The 24,813-nt window shown below is 39.0% G+C and overlaps 1 protein-coding gene across 10 annotated transcripts in view; it reads right to left on the reverse strand.

The window, feature by feature from the left end:
- The window catches only part of FAM13C (family with sequence similarity 13 member C), a 244,569-nt gene extending 220,289 nt beyond the window's left edge, over window positions 1–24,280 (reverse strand). For 5 of the 10 annotated variants that reach the window (XM_058671479.1, XM_058671469.1, XM_058671476.1 and 2 more), the window contains exon 1: window positions 24,204–24,280. The gene's annotated coding sequence lies outside the window, so the exon portion shown is untranslated. The remainder of the gene's footprint in view (window positions 1–24,203) is intronic. The other 5 variants (XM_058671478.1, XM_058671471.1, XM_058671470.1 and 2 more) reach the window with 2 other exon arrangements.
- Window positions 24,281–24,813: the final 533 nt, after the last annotated feature.

Consider the following 24,813-nt stretch of genomic DNA (forward strand, 5'->3'; position numbering starts at 1 on the left):
CTATGACCTGTCTGATGAGAGCAGCCAACCCTCTGGTGGCTTTCAGAATGAAGTGACCAATGACTCTGCATGCTGAACAATTGTGTAATGAGTTGGCTATTCTAGATATTACAGTTACATGTACCCATACAATATAAGATGTTTTATGACTGGCTTCTTTTACGCAGTATGATGTCATCAGTTGATGCTTATTGAGTTGTTTCTACTTCTTCAGAATATACAATGGCTAATGGCTTCATGGTGCTCCCCATCCCACAGCTGCTGGCACTATTGCAACAAACCAGCAAATTTAGTGATGTTTTTTCCACAGGAGGTATATAGTAGAGAGGAAAGCCCCTCCACCACTGCTCCCAATAAAGGCTTTGTAAAACCCTCCCCCCCTCACTGTTTCCATTTACAAGCATGGAACCTAGGTACACGGAAGCAAGTATGTCTGAAAGAAGCACAAGACAGATGCTAATTCCCTCTGTTGCTGGGAACATGGAAGGCTAAGTGGGCAAGAGAGCACTGAGTCTGGAGAGCAGTGGGACTTCTGGCAGTGCCTGGGATTCTCATCAGGAAATGGAGATCATCTCCCCACTCACGCCAACAAAGAGTGGAGGATGGCCCCGGGCCACGGGGCAATTTCTTATAGAAAAATCTCCAGCAAGTACCAAACTTTAATTTCCCTCACCTGCAGTCCAGACTAACTACTGTTGGTTTAAAATTACATTCAAAGTCAAGTTTTTTGGACTAATATCCACATTAACAAGAGACAGATATGAGCACGTGAGGATGCTAACTGAATAGAATCAGCAGACCAATTCTTCAAGCCCTCTCTGTTGATGTAAGCAAGAAAAGAAGAAAAGCAAGTGATTCATAATAGAAGCCACTCTCTGATACTTAGGATAGGGTTCAAGAGAATATCTTAGATTGCATCTCCAAATACTAAGAGAAGCTCTAGGATAAGACTGAGATCATCTGTCCATGTCCTTCACATTAGTTTACCTTTGCAGACATTTTCTGTGTAAGTAAAACACTAGTAAAATGATACTTGTTGGATTGAAAATTTTGCATATATGAATACCTGTCTATAGATCTATCTGGATAAGTCTCACACACTAATTTGTGTGTGACCATTAGCTATTCATTTGCTCTGTCAGAGTTGGGAATTTCTATAATCACAGCTATTTCAATCCTGCCAAAACCTATTTCACAGAGAGCTGGCAGACACCAAATGCCAAAAGTGGGTAAGTGTGAATTTGGAAGTAAATTTCAGTACGCCTTAAGATGTGCTTTTAACCAAATATTTCCCTTCACAAAGAGGCAAACATCACCTTTCTTCCCCTTTCCACATAAGGAATATTTATTTACTTGCATCTTACTGTAATCTGAAGTCTCCTTTCCTTTGGCTATACTACCTTTGACTGACAACCCACACTGATCCTGTCACTTCTAGTTACATACCAGTCCTCCAGGTCTTTGTGCAGAATGTTCCATTTGTTCCATCTGCCCACACAATGCCACCCTTTTTGATTCTCTCAAAGCACATCATAGGTACTTCTTATTCTGCCTAAGTTTTTTCAGATAAAACTAAATTCTTTTTTTTTTAATTCTCTGAGTTTGAAACTCCAGCATAAGCCTAATTTTAGGATTCTAAAGGCAACCTAATTCTAAAAATATAGCTTATAGACTACAAGATCTTGAGGGTATGGGAATGTTCTGTCTTATTAAAAGCTGTACACATAGAGTCTGCAATAGCAGTTAATATAAAGATTTCAATAGTTATTTGAAGAATGAAGGAAGGAAAGACCTTCCTAGTGTTTTATTCTATTCTACAGTTGCTTTTATTGTACCTTCAAAGGGTTATGAAAAGATCACACTTGTATTTATTTGCTTCTAAAACATCCTTCAGAACATTTTGCTTTAGCCCACCCGTGCCTTTACTGTTCTCCTCCTCGAAGCAGTCTTAGACAATTTTAGGACTTTGTAAATGGATCATATAGATAACACTAGAAATCTAATTGGTATTCTATGCAAAATCCAGTACTATGCCCAACTGTTGGACAGAATAGGAAAAGAATGCCTTTAGCATTCTCTAATTCATTTCTGTCCCACTAATAATATTTATTTCAATTTCTGTAGTTTTTCTGTTAGTTAAATTACCCTCTACTAGGTAGAGACCCTTCAACCAACCAACACATTTTCAACGACATGCATCAAACCATGAAGAAGAATAATTTAAATTGTCAGGCATTTCAAATAAAAAGAAATCATTTCTAATCTGCAGAGCTACCCAGAGGCATATACTGCTTTTCATTAGGAAAAGGTAGTTTTGGCAGACATTATGTTGGCTCAGCATTCTCTCCAACAAAACATTGATGTTAATTTCTCCCTGGCTAGCAAAGCCATCCTGACAATTATTCTGCTCAGCAGTTCACTTTCCAGAGAGCAAATAACACAACTTCACTCTGAAGACAAGCAGAAACCCCGACCGGCTTGTTATGGATGATGGGCCCCTAAAACACAGGTGGCTCCAGTTCATGAGTTGGGAAGACATATACAGCTATGTTTCTGTTTTTAGCAGCTTTGGTTCCTCAATTTTTTACGACATGTTGACCTAATATTATTTCCTTTCATGCCTTTCCAATATTTGCCCACTGTCACTCCTTAACCAAACTGAAACTGTCCAGGACCTCAGTGTAGGTCACTGTGGGAGGTCACAATCTCATTCTCACTGGTCTGGTATCTCCTCAGACCCTGAATGACCCTGAATGTCAGCAGTTAGATTCATCAATAGGACAACTCTCTTGAGACATTAATTGATATCCCACTAGGCTCAGGACAAAGGCAACAGGGAGCCAGACAGCAGTAGAAGCCCTGGGGCAGAATTCATAAGAGTAGTACTCCTGGCATCCAAGGATCTCAAGTTCAGAGTCATTCTACTGACCAAGAAAGTCCCATCGAAGCATTTAACCTCTCTGAGCATCTCCCATTCCTCATTTGTAAAATGGGAAAAAAATGCATCTTTGCCTTTTTTGAAAGGCAGGAGAGAAAGACAAGAGAGAAAGATATTTTTTTTGTCTGCTGGTTTACTCCCCAAGTGTCCCCCAGCAGAAGCCAGGAGCAGGAACTTCTGCTGGTTTTCCTACACAGGTGCAGGGTCCCAAGGCTTGGTCTCTGCTAGGCCACAAACAGGGAGCTGGATGGGAAGCAGAGCAGCCAGGACACGAACTGGTGCCCACATGGCACCCCAACAGATGCAAGGCAAGGATTCACTCCTCACATGAAAGTCATCCACTAATGGAGTGAAAAATAAATCAACTCTTTTCTTACCATATCACCTGCCATGGCTTGAATGTGCCCCTCAAAGTTCACATAGTGGAAACTTAATCCCAACTGCAATTGCAAAAGACAAAAACTTTAAATGTTGTTTAGGGTGGGATGGTATTGTGGCATAGCAGATAAAGCTGCCTCCTGTAAGACCAAATTCTTTATGGGAACTGATTTTTGTCAGAGCTGCTTCACCTCTGATCCAGCTCCCTGCTAATGGCCTTGGAATAGCAGTTGCACATGGTCCAAACACTCAGACCCTTGCTACCTTCATGGGAAACCTAGAAGAAACTCCTGGCTTTGGCCTGACCAAGCACCAGCTGATTCAGTCACCTGGGGAGTGAAGCCACAGATAGAAGATCTCTCTCTCTCCCTCTTTCTTTATCTTTCTCTCTCCCTCATCCCCAATTTTTGTAAACAAATAAATAAATGAATTTTTAAAAAATCTTGATTAGATCATGAAGATTCTGTCCTCATAATGGTTAGTGTTATTTCTGAAGCAGGGGGCTTGTTATCCTAACAGGCTTGTTATCAAAGGAAATTTGACCTGTTTCATGGCCCTCCCTACTCCCTCTCTCACACCCTCACCTTCAGTTATTGAGAACACAGCAAGAAAGGCTCTTGCCAGAAACCAGCATCTTGATATTGGAGATCATGGCCTCCACAAATATGACAAATACATTTGTTTACTTCATAAATTATCCCAGTTCTGATATTCTATTCTAGCAGCAGAAAATGAAGGCCATCAGCAAAACCCTGCAGCATCCATCCCTGCCTTTCTCCTTCTGCAACATGTTACTAATTTAATGCATCCTTCTTTCAAGAGGGCATATGTGAACTTATTTGCAACCAAAATACAGCTAACTTATTTCTGTAGCAAAAGGGAGGACAAATAAGCTAGATATTAGGTCATTTTTACATGACCAGAAAAATGTACTACTCTAGGAAAAGGGCATAAACTGCTAAGGGTTCTCCATGTTAAGAACAGTCTAAATTTTTCTGTACTTGCTTTCATCAGCTTAGATTATACATTTTAATTTTGCTTGGAATTTGATTTCATTTCCCACTTGTTTTTTTTCAAGCATTCTTCCTAACATCTTAAATTTTTCTCTTGAGTCTAAATTAAGATTACAAAAAAATGTAGTCGTTTTCAAAAATTACATCATTTTATTCATCAGCTTCTTAGTTTATATTTTGTCCACCAGCTGGCAGGATCTTAACCCTTAAGGAGGACATTAACTAAATCCAAAACTTGGAGATGATACATTTATAATGTAATAACAAATTATTAATAACATCCTCTTCATAGAGCAGAGTAGGACATTCATGTAAAAAAACTGAGAACTAAAATGTAGAAGAGTCAGGCTGCACTAAAAGTGGGAAATTAACTCTGCTAGCAAATGGAATTCTTTCCTCACACTTTACGTCTTTTCACATTTATATTATTTTCATTTTCAGTGTTACATCCTCAACTCAGTAGGTCCAAAATTTAGTGACTAGGTTTTTTTTTAAAAAAGATTTATTCATTTTATTACAGCCAGATATACACAGAGGAGGAGAGACAGAGAGGAAGATCTTCTGTCCGATGATTCACTCCCCAAGTGAGCCACAACGGGCTGGTGCGCAACGATTCGATGCCAGGAACCTGGAACCTCTTCTAGGTCTCCCACATGGGTGCAGGGTCCCAAGGCATTGGGCCGTCCTCAACTGCTTTCCCAGGCCACAAGCAGGGAGCTGGATGGGAAATGGAGCTGCCAGGATTAGAACCGGCGCCCATATGGGATCCCAGGGCTTTCAAGGCGAGGACTTTAGCTGCTATGTCACGCCGCCGGGCCCGTGACTAGGTTTTAATATTTTCTTTTGAATCTTCATTGGCTCTTTTCTAGAGGTTCTCCATTTTCCTCAGTTTATACAAATGACAAAGATTTCCTTGGGCTTTATTACTCAGAATGAGAGGGGTTCACTGGGTAAGAATCTATTTGAACCAATGCATAGTAAAAATGCTGAGAAATGAACCCTGAATTGTACAATTACATAACCCCATGCAATATAATAGTACTTATTATGCCTTCAAAGGCATGCAGAATTAACCAGATTACTTTCAGTTATAAGTGACAGATATCCCATTTACAAACAATAAATACAAAAGAGAAAGAGAAAATAATAAATAATAAACACAAAGAAAAAGAGAAAATGAGAAAAATAACATAATGATCCAGGGAATTGGTTATCTCAATTGGTATCCCGTCTATGGCCATACCACCCCGAAGCACCTGATCTTGTCAACTGGGTATCCCACAGAAATGGACCTCTTTCTTTTCTTCACACACATTTCTTTCTTCACACTTCTTGCCTTCCTCCATTCTACGATAACAGCGCTTTCCAAGTGGTACTTAAATATGTTCTCTTGACAGAAAAGAAATAGTGCCCTCCAAAACCAAAGACAAATGCAAAGAACATCCCATAAAATAACAACAGAAGATTGAATCAATGAACAATCCACTGCTAATATGACAGGACTATATTACCACCCATTCATACTACCCTGAATGTAAATGGCTTAAACATCAATCAAATGTCATACTGACGTAGACTGGATTAAAAAACAAAACCCATCTATTTGTTGCCTACAGGAGACACATTTCAACAACAACAAAGGTCAGTAGAAACTGTATCTCATGGATTTTCTTTTTTTTGTTTCACCTCTTCAAAACACTTTCTTTCTCATTAAATTCTTCACTGACTCATAGATCATACAATGCCATCATTTTCTTCAAGAAGATTACTGATTTTTATTTCTTCAGTGACATATCAGTCATTCAGTAGCATGTTATTTAACTTCATGGTGTTGCTGATTTTTTTTCCTTCCTGTTGTTAATTTTGCTTTGCGGCTTTTCATTTAAGGGGAAGTACAGTAACTGTGTAATGGAGACTATCATATCCAAATGTGAGGATACAATGCAGTATACATTTCTACTTCCAGACAAAGATGGACTCCAATTAAACTGTTAACTATAACTTGACAAGGGGATGCTGGACTCTCTGCCATTGTCCATGCCTGCAATGATGGACATATGACTGTTTCGAAGAACTGTACTGTAGTAATAACATAGGGGAACTCAATGAAGGGGGAGGGAACTTGGGCAGGAGGAAAGGAAAAGACCAGGGCCTATGAAATTGTATCATAAAATGATAAAAAAAAAGAATTAAAAAAAAAGAATTAGAAATGGGAACTAAATTTGATCTCCTGCATTCAAACTTGCCCAGCTCCAGCCACTGCAGCCTTTGGAGAGTAACACAGCAGACGGAAGCTTGCTCTCTCTCTCTCTGCATTTTAGATAAATAAATTGGTATTTTTAATACATGAATATGGGGTGTTTTCTCTGGTACTGCTCCAATTTTTGTTTAGAAAAATAAATGTATCACTGAAGTTAATGACAGCCTATCCACTGCCACCTGATCTATGAGTTTTTGTGGCAGGAATTAAAGAGGCCAGTAGAAGCAGATGTGGTTTTTACACTAGGACATCACTTTTAGACTTTACTTCATATATATGCAATCATTATGAACTCAGAAAACCCTCAGTTTTTGTTTAAAGGTTGTACAGCCCTCACCAAAAGAAAGGCCAATTTTTTCACCTGGTATCTTGGTGGGTAGAGTAAAAAGTGTTCATGAAATTTGCTTCACAGAAAATAATTTACTTTTATGAAAGGCACAAAGGAAAAGTGAGCAGAGGTTTTGTCCTTAGCAAGCCACAGGCCTGAACCTCAGCTATCACTACTAGGTATTAGATGTTAATAAGTCACTTCACCTTTCAGAGACCCTCAAAGATGAACAGTTATTTCATAATGTGTTATGAGTGGTAAATGAATATATGAATCTACTTAGTACAGTATACGGCATATTCTAAATGCACAATAAATGCTAGCTTCTTTCTACTACCTAAAACTAAGCAACAGGCCAAGAAAAACAAGATTGTGCTCAGCTGTCCAAGAAGAGCATCTGCCGTGATGTTTTCATCACATTAGGAAATTGTCACTTAATACAATGTCTAATTCCAGTCACTGCCCATTTCTTGGCTCCCCCTTAGTATAAACTCCAAAGAATTAACTCACATTTTGTCTCAAGCTCACTGCAATTAGGCTCTCCTGCCAAGAGAAATGATCTTACTGAGGGCAGTAAAGACCTCTCATGGAGTTCTTTACTTAGTCACTAGTTTGATTCTCTTAATAATTTGATGGCCCAAGAAACTAGTTCTATATTGTTAACCTGCAAATGTCTATCCAGCCTTGGCCGCTCCCCTGATTCTCATATCCATTTGTCTATTCAATTTTCCTACCTTGGCTACACAACATCCCAAACTTAACATATTCAAAACTGAACTCCTCATATTCCCTTTAATATACCTGGCATGATCTTCCTATCTCAGCTGATGGGAGCATGATCCTTTCCGTAGTTCAGGACAGACTTGTTAGATGTGTCTGAATGCACAAACTTTCACTGTGGTTTTTATAACAAAACTCCCCAAATCTCAGAAGCTTTGCATAAATAATGTATTTTGCTTGCTTGTGCTATGTATCAGCAAAAGACAGAGAGTACACAGTGTTTCTCATAGCAGAAGAGAAAAGAGGTCCCATGTGGTGGTACTCTAAGACTGCTCAGAAAAGGGGTACATCCCTTCCAAACTCAACACACTGGGAAAGCTATGTCCAAACTTAATGTCAGTAGGGTATAAAGATAATTCTGCCAGAAGGGTGTTCTCACCACAAAGTGTCAGCAACTATTTTGGCACTAATATAAGCTGTTACAGAATCTTTGGTTTCTTGCTTTCAGATTTCATATCCAATCCACCAGGAAATCCTGTCAGTTCCATCTTAAAATGTATCTAGAATGCAATCATTGTGGCACCCTGTTCACTCTCACCTCCTTGTTCCAAAATACCACCATCTGGTATCTGCAGAAATGTAGCAGCTCCCAACTGGGCCTCTGCCTTTGCTTCCATACTGCCCACTCTTAACACAGAAGGCCAGATGATACTATGGAAATATAATCCAGACCATGTTATCTCTCTGATTAAAACCCTCTTACAAATCTTTCTTTTCCAAAATAAAAGTCAGCCTTTGAATGAGTGATAGTCACCTTTAACACTGTATGAGACCTAACATCCCTCATCTTCATTCTGGCTTTACCTGCTTCCTTACTCTGCATCATCAATTTCCTTTCCACATACTGTGCATTCTATTCTGTCACTTACAAGACAGTTAAGAATCTACAGCTGGCATTAAAATCTCTTGCCCTTCATTAAGCTTTAATTTCCCAAAGGAAAAATAATAAGGATTCGCTCAACTAAAAAAGAGATTCATTTTGGCTAACAAAAACTGTGCTACATTTTAATAACAGTAATATTAACATTGAAAATAGTTGTGGTTTTTGTTCAAGATTTGGGACAAATGTTTTAAACTAATGTTTAAGTCTTAGAAACTGAAAAAGAAGCTCCAAAGTTCACCCAAAAAGAGTGGCATCTTAATTATGATCATTTTTTAAGGAAACAGTAGATATATGCAAAACAATTACCTCAAGAAGAAGAAAAAATTATAAATAAAAATATTTCTAGATAATACTAAGTTGCTTCTTGTTTTGAATAAGACCCTATAGTTTAGTTAAGACATTTTTGTACTTCTTCAGTTTGCTTGGAGAAAAAAACAATTTCTTTGGTAAATGGCTCCTTTTTAGCCTTTTCAAAATCAACTGGGTCATTCTCTCCCTGCTATTTCATATGTTATCATTGATGGGAACTTAACCAATTTCTCTATAAAATAACAGAAGAACTAAAGCAAATTAGCTAACACAGAGTGTTAATAGTATTAACCCAAAAAGTGACAGATAAGATTAGTTCAAAAATATTAAACTGTAGTAGTAGAAATACTGGTTCCACAAATAATGGGCAAGTGCCAAGCACACACTATCAAAACTAAGACAAACCAAGTCTTCAATAGTCATAAGCAGACAACATGAAAATATTTAAATGAGTATAGAGGAAACACTGGGGAAAAATGTATTAAGCCATCAAAATGAACAGCAATCCTATTACTGTAAGTCTACAATGGCAAAGATAAACTCTCCAACTAAAACTCATTGTCCTTCTGTAAGAATACACAGTTGTTACTGGGGAGCGTCTGACCAGCCAGCCCCTCCAGCATCCAGGGGGACAGATCATGTGGCAAATTCTTTTCAGTGGAATAAAAATAAAAATGATGCTACTCTCTGGGAACAGCAAAATGGGTGCCACTTCCAGTCAATATTCCTATCAATAAGTACTTTCCCAGACTGTTTCTCCTCCTGTAAGTCCTGGAGGATGGACACACACAGATGCAAACTGCCTGGATTTTAGAGTCATGACAAAGGTAAAGCTGGAACCACCAGAACTCAAGACTATTTTCTGAAACTCCATATTTGAAAAATAAAAAGTGATGAACAGATTCATTCATGGCATTATTTATCACAAAATGCAAATACATTTTAAGAGAGCTGCTGACAGCAAGAAAACTGCTAAGTAAATGATGGCACCCTCATTTATATTCATCATAATATATTAACTCTGTAGAAAGTTATGTAAAATACACCATAGAAGCTGGTAAGATTGGTGTCAGAAAAGTGATGAGTATGAATAGGCCGGCAGAGGAGATGGGAGAGGCAAGGGCAAAAAACAGGGAAGCAAAGAAAAAGAGAAAGAAAGATCACTGCAACTTTGAACTCAAGAAAAAATCATATTATACTCTGAGATATTAGGGACTTTACAAATCAAGCTAAGGCCAAAGAAGCTCAAGCTTTCAACCTCTAAACTTTAATGGCTTAGCAATGAACTCACATTCCCTACCATTTATGTCTTCCATTTACTAACTTCCTTTCAGGAATAATGACATTCTCTTTCCTAGTCCTTTCGAACTAGTCCCATGTCTTCTGCCTCTGCATCCATATCACTGCTAACACACAGTTGATTTCCTAATGATTCAATATGGTCACTTATTATACAAATATTTAACATGCCTACTATGTGCTTGAACTCAGTCTAGGTACAGGGGATGAGCAGTGAGCAGTCACTGCCCTCCTATGGTATGTATTTAGCAGAAGTATGTGCTGAGTTGGTACCACCTGCTTTCTTTTTCTCCAGCACAGAATTTACCTGGGGTTAAAAACATCCCAACACTTTAAAAACACTTTAGGGGCAGGTGTTGTGGCCCAACAGGCTCTGTCGAGGCTTGGGACACTGGCAACACATGTTTGAGTCCTGCAGCTTTGCTTTCAATCTAGCTACCTGCTAATGTGCTTAGGAAGTCAGTGGAGGGTGGCCCAAGTATGTGGGTCTTGCCACCATTGGGAAACCAGGACAGAGTTCCTGGTTCCTGGCTTTAGCTTGACCCAGTCTTGGCTATTGCATTCATTTCAGAAGCAAAACTGTGGACAGAAGATCGCTCTAAACATATCTATCACTCTACCTTTTGTATAAATAATTCTTTTTTAAAAAAATTAAATCACCCTTCATCATTCCATGCCTACTAGGATGACTGTAATAAAAAAAGGACATAAAATAATAAACATTGGGAAGGATGTAAAAAAACTTGGAAACTCCCCATAACACTTGTGGGAATATACAACAGTACAGCCACTTGAAAAATAACCTACTGGTTTTTCAAAAGATGGAATACACTACACAACCCAGCAATTCAACTCCTAGGTATATAACCAACAAAAATGAAAATACACAATCAAGTAAAAATATGCACATGAAGTTCATAGCAGCATTACTCATAAGAGCCAAAAAAGAAAACAATTCAAATTTCCACCAGTAGGTAAAGAGAAATAAACTGATGTACATCCCAATAGATGTACTCAACAAACAAATTAAGTACTGATGTATGCTCTAACACCAAGGAACCTTTAATATAGGCTATGGGTAAAAAGTTAATAGCAAAGGACCACTATATGATTCCATTTATATGATATGCTCAGAGTAAACAAATCCACAGGAAGCAGAAAACAGATCAGTAGTTGCCCAAGGCAGGGCAGTAAGAGGCAGGATTAATCAATGGTGATAGGTATGGAGAATGGGGCTGTCTTCCCAGATAACGAAAATGCTCTACCATGTGGGGAGGGTGTGAGGAGGGGGGGGGAGAATCCCAGTTCCTACGAAATTACAACACAATGTAATTAATGAATAAACTTAATTAAAAAAATGCTCTAAAATTGTGGTGATGATTATACAAATCTGGGTGAACTAACAACCATTTAACCACGCGTTAATTATATATTATGTGAATTTTACTTCAATAAAGCTGCTTTAATAGTTTCAAAATTATTTTCAGTTGTTCAAATCAACAAACTATCAATCTTTGGAAGTTGGGTGTTTGCAGCTGCCATGAAAGGTTCTACATGAAGTTCAGCAATTACTATTTTGAGGCTTTATAGCTACAGACCAATCTCCCTGATGAACATTGATGCAAAGATTCTCAACAAAATCCTAGCCAATAGAATTTTAAAAAATTTCAGACAGATCATTCATCTGGACCAAGTAGGATTCATCCCTGGAATGCAGGCATGGTTCAACACTCCAAAACCTAAAGAACAAAAATCGCATAATAGTATCAATTGATGCAGAAAAAGCTTTTGACAAACTCCAACACCACTTCATGCTAAAAACCCTAACCAGGGCAGGCACAGAAGGAACAATTCACAACATAATCAAAACAATATATGAAAAACCCAACGCCAGCATCATACTGAATGGAGAAAAACTAGAACCCTTTCCACTGAGATCTGGAACAAGACAAGGATGTCCACTATCACCACTGCTATTCAACATAGTCCTAGAGGTGCTCGCTGAGGCCATAAGACAAGAAAAAGAAATCAAAGAATACAAATGGGAAATGAAGAAGTCAAGCTTTCACTATTTGCAGATGACATGATCCTTTACATAGAAGAACCAAGAGACTCAATACAGAGACTGCTAGAACTTATATGAGAGTTTGGTAGAGTGGCAGGGTACAAAATAAAAGAACAAAAATCAACAGCCATAGTGTATGCAAACAGCCCCAAGATGGAAAAAGATCTATCCAGCAGGGTACCTTTCAAAATAACAGAGAAGAGTATGAAGTATCTATGAATAAACCTAACCAAAAACGTAGGAGACCTCTTCTAAGAAAACTACAATAAGCTTAAAAAAAGAAATTGAGGAAGACTTCAAAAGATGGAGAAACATCCCATGCTCCTGGATAGGTAAAATCAATATCGTCAAAATGTCCATACTACCAAAAGCAACATATACATTCAATGCAATCCCAATCAAAGTACCCAAAACATTCTTCATAGAACTGGAAAAAATGATACAAAGGTTCATCTGGAAACACACACACACAAAAAAAAAACCATGAATAGCTAGAACCATCCTGGAGAACAGGAAGTTAACAGGGGGAATCACAGTTCCGGACCTCTGGACATACTATAGGGCGGTCGTTATCAAAACAGCCTGGTACTGGCACAAAGATAGAGAGGAAGATCAATGGAGCAGAATAGAAACACCAGAAGGGAACCGACGCAGATACAGTAAAATAATCTTTGACAAAAAAACAGACGACAATCCATGCAAATGGGAGGGTCTCTTCAATAAATGCTGCTGGACAACTGGTTAACAGCCTACAGAAACAAGAAGATAGACCTATATCTTTCACCATACACTAAGATCAAATCTAAATGGATAAAAGACCTAAACCTACATCCAGAAACCTTCAAACTTTTAGAAGAAAATGTTGGAAACACCCTGCAAGATTTAGTGTGTTTCCTAAAAAGAACACCAAGAGCAATAGCAATCAAGTCCAAAATAAACAAATGGGACTACATCAAACTAAGAATTTTCTGTACAGCAAGGGAAACAATCAACAAAGAAAAAAGCAACCCACAGAATGGGAGAAGATCTTTGCACACTACACAGGGGATAGGGGGCTAATCTCCAGAATACAAAGATCTCCAGAACAACCAAAACACCAAAAAGATGCTGGACTCTATGAATGGTACAAAAAGAAGCATGACTGGATTTGAACTGTAATACTGCAATAAGGTGGAGTAATCCACCATAGGGGAAGGGTACGGGGAGGGGTTGGGGGAACCTCAGAGCCTATGAAATGATGTCAGAAAATGAAATGCAATTTAAAAAAAGCTTTTCAATGCATCCCAATTTTGTTTGCAAGAGAATGAGTCATCATTCTTGCTTTTAACCTTTTTGATAAAACAAAATCCCTGAACTATGGAACTGTAACATGAAAAAATAAATTTTTTTTAGAAAATCAAAAAAAAGAAAGAAAAACAGAAAATTGGTATCCCATGACAACAAACTTCTATCTTTCCCTTTTCATTTTTAAATAATGGGGGCATTAGAAAAAGTCACCACCTCTATTTTCAGTGAAAACACAATATCCAAAGTTGCACGGCTGGACCACATCAACAGACTAAAGCAGGTTTCTGCTTCCTTGACAACTGTCAGCAACGGTGAGTCAGACAGAAAACAGATCTGTCTTTCTGTCCAGCTGGAATACATTCCCTGAATAATAGATGAGAAGAGCAGTAACATTAGACATCTTTCAGTGTAAGCCTTACAGTCTAATAACTGAATAATCCCCACTGGATAATGCAATATGTGTATTACGGAACAGTGCTGGGGAGAAAAAATCTGTCTCCATTAGAAAAATGCAGATAAAAACACAAGTTTTATCATTTGCAGTGCTCTAGAAGTCATCCATTAGCTGAAGGTCAGACCAGTCCACAAGGAACTGGTCATTTATATGTGTCCTGACCATATGCAATCTACCCTTCCCAAACAACGAGGAGGAAGGAGCTGTGACTCACTTTAGGGGGCTCAGTTCAGTGCCCAGTATGGCTGTAGCCTTCCAGTCAACTCACAGCAGGGCACATCCATACCCTGGGGCTTGCCAGCCCAAGGAATGCAGTGTCTGACACCATCCACTGCAGCCAGCCCCTGTAATGTTTACTTTTCAGATCTGTTGATTTGTTTCAACACCATCTCCAGGTTTCATTTTGACAGGCCTTCCTCTGGGCTCAATATCTGTCTGTTGAAACAAAAATCTCTTTTCAAATCTCTGGCCTCATATAACATCACTTTAAACAGCACTCCTGCTTTCAAATTTAAACAAAAAGGTCTCTTGGGTACTAATGTTGTTCCTTTATTTTAGACTTAGTTCTAGGCAACAAGATGTTATGCTTGCCATACAATCACATATATAAGGGCAGAAACTCCTGCTGGCAATGGAAAGGCCAGGGAACTGACACATTTGGTTAACAGTTAGGGATGGAAACTGCAACATTTCCAGAGCACCAAACCTACTGTGTGCTCTAGGCAAGGCTCCAATCCTCTCTGGTTCTACAAAACAAAGACATTAATTGGGTTCTTCAGGGTGAGCACTTGATGAAGCAGTTAATGTTGCTTGGGACCCTTGTATGATATATCAAAGTGCCTCTGTTTAAGTCCTGCTAATGTACTTACAGTTTCCTGCTAATGCACACCCTGAGAAAGGCAACAGGAAACAGCTCAAGTATTTGAGTACCTGCTACCAGTGTGGAAGACCCAGATTGGGTTCCAGGATCCTGGCTTTGGCCTGGCCCAGTCTTGACCATCTCATGCATTTGATGAGTAAATCAGTATATAGGAGGTAGGTCAATCTCTATCTCACTTTCTTTCTCTTTCTCTCTCACCCCCTCCCTTCCTCCCTCCCTCCACCTCTCTCATTCTCAAATAAGTAATAAAAAAGATACTTTCCAAGGCCCTCTCTGGCTCTAAAGTGTTTTTTAAATCAGTTAGAACTGGCCTCTGTAGAACACAGTCAATTCTGTTTCTCATTAACATGCAAAACTATTATTATATGAGAAATTGGCTCTTGGTTACTCATTCAAGAGAAATAATCAGGATTCACAGCAAACAGCATTTATCTTTCTGCATTTAGGATTTTGGCTTTAACTTGCCAGTCATTTCTTGCAATACAAAAATAAAGAATTTAAGACAAGCAGTAGCCAAAAGATTCCTGGCCAAGAAATTGCTTCAACAGCATATTGATTTCTTGAGTCACTTTTTTGATTTTTCCCTGAGGTTGTATTCTGGCAAATCTGATCGAATCAATATGTCTTCTATGGCTAGACTGCTTCCTGGCTTCATCTATCATCTGTCCTAGAAAAAAAACCATTAAGTCAGTAAAAAGAAGCTATGGCAGGTTTTACTGCAGAGAATTTTTTCACCCAATGTAAAATACTGACCCAACTGGAAAAGTATAAATGTAGCAGTTTCAGAAATCAAAGTCAAGGGCAATTTACTCCATTGGCAGAGTAACTTGTGGTCCCAAAATACACTGGCCTACTCAAGACAGAAACAATAAAATTTCTCTGTCCTTGATCTTCACTCAACCTCAAATTACAGGAGAAAACAAATCTCCTTTATATTTTGAAAACCACTCAATTTAAAATGTCAATTTTTTGGTAACGTATTAGAGTAGAAATTAGAGGCAAGTAGGAATGAGTGGAAATTGCTTGAAGGGCTGACACTGTGGAGGTACAGCTCTTCTTAAGTGGAGGTACATCCCTGCAGATCCAGTCTCTCAAAGACTCAGACTGCAAGGAGTGATCAAGGCTCAACCTTTCAATTATGCAACATTCTGTGCAACCACACACCTTGAGGCCCTGTCCTTGGTACAGAGAAGCTCCAGCAGCTTTGGGGATTCCACAATATGAGTAGTAGTGGCAGCAACACAGTACCAGTCACTCTCTGAGACATTTCACATAATAAGGTCATTGCTTAAGTGTATGAATCAGGCAGATGAAAAATTCTGGCTGCACTGTAACAAGCCACTGCAACCCAGACCCATCCACTGCAAGTTCAATGGACAGCTTTCCAAGGTGCTGCTTTGGTATGGAGGCATCTGTATAAGACACTGCTGAGAACTGGGCCAATTGCCAGGACACTCCTTCCTCAGAGGTGCTGAGCTAGAGTGACTGAAGATGCATCAGGCTTCCAGTGGGAGGGCATATGACCTATCACTGGTACAAAGCCCCAGTGGGTGAAGTCACAATTTACATTCAAATCAGATCACTTACCCCATGAAGCTTCTCCCAAGCTCTGAAACTCACATCAATCTTGGGGTGGGTACCTTTCTTGAACTACTAAAACTTTCCATATTCACCTCATAGACTGATTCCATTTGTTTGGTGTGCTTCTGTAAAAACCCAGTGGAAAATAATCCTGAGACAGAATGGGACTTAGCAGCACAGGAAGCCAGATTGTCATGACTAAGGAGTGTTATGCTTCATGACTACAGAAAACAGAGCAGTGATATTCCAACTACATTTTTTCAGCAGTGCACTGGTCATGTTCTTATTTACCGTATCTTCCCAGTATGCAGATAAAGTCCTACAACCCCAAAACTATGCATTTTATATCTTCTATATTTTCCCTCCAGTGCCCAACATAGTGCAGGGGCAACACTGGTTTACTAGGCTTTAACTATCTTCACAAAGTTCCAGCAAGCATGGAATCATGGATGCAGTGTTGGCAGCACCTGGGGATGGGGGAACGGTCATCTGATAATGCTTTAGAGAGCCTGAGATGGGGAGGAGTTTTCTGAAGGTTTTACTTGAATGGTTTTGATAGTTCTGAGATGCAATTTGACCCACACCCATTCTGGCTCTCATGCATGCCAGCAGATGCAGCATATTTCAGTCAAAAAAAAAAAGATGAAGAAGAAGACTATTTTATCATTTTCAGTTTTCTATTAGGTTCTTCAAGTAACTTGGTCACAGAAATATATATTTTGTCTGAAGAACTCAATAAATGTTTTTGTTTTGAATGCAAGTCTGATAGACTAAAAGGCATTTTTATTCTTTCTGAACTCCCTTTACTTCAAAAGCAGTTTCTCTTTGGCCTGCTGAAATAATTGCCTGAAAATTTTCCTAACTATGCAAATCAATTCTCACACACCCTAACAGGGAGCAGTGAAGTTCACAGGTAAGCAAAAAGCTGCCTACGTGAAATGTGGAGACACCAAAAAGGATTCATTGCACTGCAATCATGACAAATATCTATTTTTTCCAAATTCCTCTACTACAAACTAGTTTAAGTTTCTAAACACTCAGATTCAAATACAAGCCTAGATGATACATGACTACAAGAATAAAAATCAATCCCACTTGTGTCAGTAAATTTATGGTAGATTACATCCTTGTAAGCCAGGGGACTATGAGCCTATGCAACTACAGTGCTACCAGCAGAACAGTATGTGCAGCATTCCCAGTGAGTCACAGAGCACATCCTTCTTCCCATTCTATCGTCACAAGAAATTCAAACAATATTTTATTAAAATCAAACTCACATAACATACAAAGGAATTTAAAGAGTGCAAGTTGGCAGGCCCAGCACAATGGCTCAGTGACTAAATCCTCGTCTAGCATGCTCCAGGATCCCATATGGGCACTGATTCATATCCCAGCTGCTCCACTTCCCATTCAGCTCCCTGCTTGTGGCCTGGGAAAGCAGTCAAGAACAGTCCAAAGCCTTGGGACCCTGTACCCACATGGGAGACCCAGAAGAAGCTTCTGGATCCTGGCTTTGGATCGTTTCAATTCCAGTCATTGCAGCTACTAGGGGAGTGAACCAGTGGACAAAGGGTCTTAATCTGTCCTTTTCTCTGTGGTTCTGTCTATACAATAAAAATAAATTAATTTTTTAAAAAATGAGTGCAAGCTAACATTTGCTACATTCACAATACAACAAAATCTACAGATTTCAGAATAATTTTTCATCACCCAAAGTAAATATCTATACTCACTATGCAGCTACTTCCACTTTCTCCTCTGCACCCAACATCAGGCAAATGACAATCTGCTCCCCAGTTCCGTGGATTTACCAATTCTACTTATTTCATACAAATCTAATTCTAGAACAGGTTGCTGTTTTGCCTGGCTACTTTCTCTTAGCATTATGTTTTTAAGGTTCATTTATTTTGTAGCATACAAGAATTTGCTCAAGCATCTGTTTTTAACTCTTTGGGAGTAAATATCTAGAAGTAGGATCGCTATACAATAATTCTATATTTTAATTTTTGAAGGTTTTCACGCAACTTGTTCTAAAACTCTGAAAAAATAAAAAATGAAAAGATAGAGCCCTGGACAGGTGTTTGGCCAATAGTTAAAACACTGCTTGGGATACTCATTTCATTTGTCAAAACCCAATGGTTTGATTCCTGGCTCTGCCCTGATTCTAGAGTCCTACTAAAAGAAACACTGCAAGGCAGTAAGTGATGGAAAATGTACTTGTGTCACTGACACATGTGTAAGAGACCTGGGTTGAGCTCTGAGCTGTTGGTGGTCAGGCCCAGCTCCAATGAACTAGCAAATTAAAACCATCTCACTCCTAAACTTTTCTCCTTCCTCTGCCAACCTCTGAAATAAACAAATAATCTTTTCCTTTTTAAAGATGAAACTAACAGGACATATCTGGGCTCAAAAATAAAATGAAGCATCACAAATCAAACCAAGAAAAATCAACCATTTCAGAACCACTAGCATCAAAGAATGATTTGAAAATTAGAGAGTAGGGCCCGGCAGCGTGGCCTAGTGGCTAAAGTCCTCGCCTTGAAAGCCCCGGGATCCCATATGGGCACCGGTTCTAATCCCGGCAGCTCCACTTCCCATCCAGCTCCCTGCTTGTGGCCTGGGAAAGCAGTCGAGGACAGCCCAATGCTTTGGGACCCTGCACCCGCGTGGGAGACCTGGAGGAGGTTCCAGGTTCCTGGCTTTGGATTGGCGCAGTACTGGCCGTTGCGCTCACTTGGGGAGTGAATCATCGGATGGAAGATCTTCCTCTCTGTCTCTCCTCCTCTCTGTATATCTGGCTGTAATAAAATGAATAAATCTTTTTAAAAAAAAATTAGAGAGTAAAAGAAACTCAGTATAAAGCCATAGTGACTTTCCAACAACCATTCAGTTTCTCAAGTTAGTGTCTCAGATTAGTTCTAAACAATGTTTTTTAGCCATCATCGAATCTATGGACACCTGCCATTAAATCTACCTTCCAAAGTACCACCCCTTTTTCCTACACATCTTCTGCAGTCCTTACCCTGGGCTAAGCTACCTCTGCTTCCTCTCCTCTTCCCAATCAATACTCCAAACAACAGTGAAAGTTATTCTTAAAAACATAAATCAGAGACAGGTGCTTGTCACAGCACGATGAGACTCCTATACCTCAAACTACAGTTCATGGCTTCATTTCCAGTGAACCAAGGGATGAATGTGTTCTCTTTTTCCTTCCTTCTCTCCCTCCTTTCCTCCTTCCTTCTCTCTCTCATCCTGATTCTCTCCTTTTCTGCCCATCCCTCTCTTACTTTCAAATAAATTAAGCAAAAATTAAAAAACATAAATCAAGTAACATTTTGTTTGATTCAACCTTCAACTCATTCCTATTGCATTTTAAATATTAATTCTTTTACTTAGCCTACAGAGTGTTATAGGATCTAGATCCTGTTTACTGTTGAAAGCATTAACAGAAGCCTTTTTAATTTAAACAATGTTCCAAGCTCTACCCTAACTTAGACACTCTGAATATGTTGCTCCCCATACTCAGAAAGTGCCTCTTTCTACCTTAAGCCTGGCTGACTTCATTCTGGTTACTACTTAAATATCACTTCTTCACAGAGGCATCTTAGACCATCTAAATGAAATACAGTTCCTTGAACAATTTTTTATGGTATATTGTTTCCTAGTTCATGGTCAACATCATAACTTGCATTACATTTATATTTACTGCTTCTTTCTTTAATATTTGTCTTCATTCCATTCTGTTTCATAACAGTAATCACTGTATACATATTAAATGTTTAGAGAACTGGAGGCAGCCTATGACATGGTTAACACTCAATGACAGAATGACTGAATGAATAAATGAAGAAGGGAGCACATTTCCCTTTGACTAGTTGTATGAACTGAATGTTTGTGCCCACACCCAAATTCATATTTTAAAGGCTTAATCCCCAAAGTGGTATTATTAGAAGGTGGGGACTTTGGGAAATAATGAACTTCAGATGAGGTCATGGAGCTAGGGCCCCATGACAGACTGGTGATCTAATAAGAGCAGAGACCAAAATTCTCTCTCACTCTTCCATGTGAGGACACACTGAGAAGGCAGTTACCTACACACCAAAAAAGTGTTCTTACCAAGAACAAAAGTGAAAAATGCATTTCTATTGTGTAAACCACACAACCTAAGGTATTTTGTTATGGTAACCCAAAAAGACTAAGATCAGATATGGCCACAGCCAAAAGTTCTTCCAACAATACAAGTGGTAATTCACATTCTGTGCTCAAGCAAAATAGTCTTTTCTAGTTTGTAAATATTATTTAAGTGTTTTTAAAAGTTAGCATCCACCTAATGCAGTATTCTAGTAGTGATATTATTACACAAACTTCCCATCTTTGTCTTTGGCAATATTATATTAGCAGCATCAAATTGATCATGTTGTGTTGTATTTATACCACACAAATCAATAAATACTATAAGTAAGGATGAAATTTGCTTTAGATTATCTAGATTTGATAATGTGATGTGGGAAACATCAATAATGGATATTAAAATTATGTCAGAAAACATAAGTGTCACAAAACATTGAAGAAACAGTCTTCACTATGCAGAAATTATTTTCTAATTTAACAAAAAAATAACTGTTCATATCAACAAATGGAATGACTATGGGTCTACTGCATCATTTTTTAATGAATCTGTAGGAGTATGAGAAGCAGGTAAACAGAGCCAAATCCCACACTTAATGGCAATAAATTTGCTGTGAAAGTGACGCAAGAATCAAATACAACTATTTATCAAACCATGGTTGAACAGCAATGCCTGGGTACAGATACAAGAAATGGATGAAATCAACAAAAATTTATGGAGATTCAATTGCCTGGGTGGAATCCACAACAAAGAATACTAATTTTTTTCATTAAATTTTTATTATTTTATTTTAATTTGGCTTCTAAAATTATGGCTACAATTTTTATATCAATAAAATTATAATATTGGTGAGGCAGTTATGAGACATTCTACAACAATACTACTCTCAAATCTCAGTGAGCTGTAACCCTAAAAAGAGAATAACCAATTGCACTCAGTTGATGTCCCTTTCTGTAAGTGCTAGGCATCATTTCATGCAAGTTAAGTCATCAGCCTATAAAAAGTTTTCCTTATAAAATTATCCACTGTCCTATAAGCTTCCTGAAGACAGGGACTTTACATCATTAACTGGAGACACTCCCAGTACCTTGGGAAAAAAAATCACAATAAGGAAGTCATTTTGTAGGTGCTAATCTAGAAGGAAATGACAGGTTGCTCGGGAGGAAGCCTGGCCTCATGTATTACCACCATGTTGGACCCTTCACAGTAGGGTGTAGTTTTGTTCACTGCGTAAACTGTATTATTACTTAACACTGTGCATATGTATTGCTATAGCAATAAGAATCAAACTGAAAATTGAGCTTAGCAGGTCCTGTGATGCTTTGCAATCAAATGAGTATAACGTATCAAAAAAAATCAAGATCAAGAGTTATGGAATTGGGATGGGCATTTGGCTTTGCAGTTAAGATGCCTACATCCTGTATTAGATTGGCTGGCTTCCAGTGCTGGCTCCACTTTAAATGACAGCTTCCTACTAATGCAAACCTAGGGAAGCAACAGGTGCTATTCAAGTAGTTGAGTGCCTGTCACCAAGTGGGGAAAAAAAAAACAAACCTGAGCTCCTAACTGCTAACTTTGACTTGGCCCATTCCTAGCCAGCTCTAGCATTTGGGGAGCAAGCTGGCAGATGAGGGTGCCCCTTCTCACCCACATCTGCTTCTCAAATTAACAAAATAAATAAATTAGTAAATGTAATAAAAAGAGCTACAAAGTTAGGCTAGTTCTAGTAACAACCAAGTGTCCATTAGAACATGGGAGATTTCTGCAGCGTGCCTTTGTAAGAGAATGGTGAATGTAGAAACTGTTCTAACCAAATAACAACAGTGCTGAAAGGGTTCCACTGTAAATCTGAATCCTTTCAGGTGATGCTAGAGTGCGTGATAGCCATACTTACGATTCTAATTATTCTACATACTGAATATATTTGATTCTGTATTATTATATTTTATATATCTAATTATACACCTAATCTTATAAATTACATGCATAAAATGAGTATTCTTACTGATACATTATTTAATTTCAACAAATGTTTTGTCATTGATATCAGTATCGAAAACTGTGCTGTGACCACAGAGGTAAGGACAGACATGGTAATTCATGTTCTTTTAACATACTTCCCACTGTGGAACTAGTTTTAATATCCTCCCATTGTAGAGCCCAAATTTAGCTCCAGCAGAAAAAGGGTCAATAGGATGCCTGCAGGCAGAAGACCTTGTGAGATAAGGAGCGGCAGAAGACCTTGCAAGATAGAGAGCTAGGAGCCGTTGGGTGCTTTCCAAGAGCTAGGAACAGTAAGCTTCAGTTTCCCAAGTTTCTATTTTACAAAAGAAAGATAAGTTTCCATTTCTCAGACATTGAGTCATTCTTGAAGACTGCTTTGAGCAAGGGCAGCTCCTGGACCAATCATAGCCTTGTGTGACTTAAAGGTGCCAATGGGATCCCTGTAACTATGCATCTGCTTCTGTAACCCCGCTTCCTGCTTCCCATATCCTATAAAAAGACCCAGCTTGTGCGGCTCGGTGCGACTCCTTACTCGATCAAGCGGGAGCGCCCACGAGCCCGTGTGAAATAAACCTTGCCTCATGCGTGATTGCATCTCTTGGTCTCCTGTCTCGTGTCTGCCGGAGGGCTTCATTTGTCGTGGGGCGAGGGGCCCCTGGCCATCGCCCCCTCGGGTTTAACACCATCATAAACTCTTGGTTCTTTGTATCCACGAAGGAAAGTCTCATCTCACGAAGGTTCCTCAAGGACTGCAAAAGTCCAGGGGCCACAGAGACTGCTCAGCTATCTTCACTTCTATCAGTTTTAACAATATCATATGGCCAAGGTTTGACTGTTTTCCATGCTCCTCAATTTCAACCATCTCTTTCCTTCTTAAAAGAAACATCTGGAGGCATTTGGGTTTTGCTGTATGAACTTGTTTTTCCTTGCAATTACCTGTTTCATTTATAATGCAAAAACAGAAAAACAGAAAGATAATTTCTACTAAGTGCTTTGGAATTTAGGACGCATTTTCTAAATAAAGTCTTTCCCCATACAAAAGCACTCACAAAACCTCTAAAGAAATGCAAGAAGCTTTTTGATAAATAAGTGAGGAGGGTGAAAGAATGTTAACTATTAATAATAATCTCTTGATGGTATACAAATGAAAGAGCAAGGACTGCATACTGATTCATTACTCAGCATATCTATATTCTACTGTATCCTTAACATAACTAAGTAACCCAACAACTCCATAATCCCACACAACACAAATAAACACAACACAGGCTACAGACACAGCAATAAGGAGTAAATGTCGTTCCTAGCTCCCCTTACCTAACACTCCAAAAGCAACGGGCTCATTTACTGTTCAGGTCTTGGATTCTAAACACCATTCTCCAGAGGAAATAACCAAGGAGCCAAGGGGAAGTTAACTACGTTAGGGGAAAATAGAAAAATGTGCCTGAACTACCTGGTGAGACCAGAAAGCAAGAAAGTGTTAGGACACAAAATAAAATCCTATAAAAACACGAAAAAGCACCCAGAAAGGCTCCCAAAGAGCCGGAACCTAAATAACTTCAATAAATGATTCTATAAACAAATTAGTAATTAGATGAGTAGAGAACAGACTAACCACTGTTACTCGCAGAATTTTCCTTGACGAAGCACCAGCAAACCACGCGTGAGGCGAGCGAGGCGCCCAAGATGGAGCCCGAGCAGCAGACGGGCGCCTGCGCCGGGACACATCCGGGCCTCGGAGCTCTCGCGAGACACGCCCGGGGCGCTGAGCCGTGCTGCCGTGCGGGCCGCTGCCTCGTGGAAAACCACGTAGGCTTCTTGAATCTGGAGAACCCCAGGGCAAGGTGAGATGTCAGCAGCAGAACCCCCATTACAATCTAGGAATCTACATTGCAATCAAGATATGTGAAGATATGCTCAAGTCCTTGAAACTCTGCACCTATAGGGGAGAACTGGAAGAAACTCCTGGCTCTTGGCTTCAGATCGGCCCAGCTCCAGCCATTGTGGCCATTTGGGGAGTGAGCCAGTGGATGGAAGATCTCTTTCTCTCTGTGTAACTCTTTAAGTAAAATCTTTTTTTAAACTAAAGTATTTTTAAAATCTTTTTTAAAAGATTTATTTTTTATTTGAAAGAGTTACACAGAGAGAAGAAGCTATAGAAAAAGAGATCTTGCATCCACTGGTTCACTCCCCAGATGGTGACAACTGCCAAAGCTTGCCTAATC

This window comes from Ochotona princeps, chromosome 13 (assembly GCF_030435755.1).
Source record: "Ochotona princeps isolate mOchPri1 chromosome 13, mOchPri1.hap1, whole genome shotgun sequence".
Lineage (NCBI taxonomy): Eukaryota > Metazoa > Chordata > Mammalia > Lagomorpha > Ochotonidae > Ochotona > Ochotona princeps.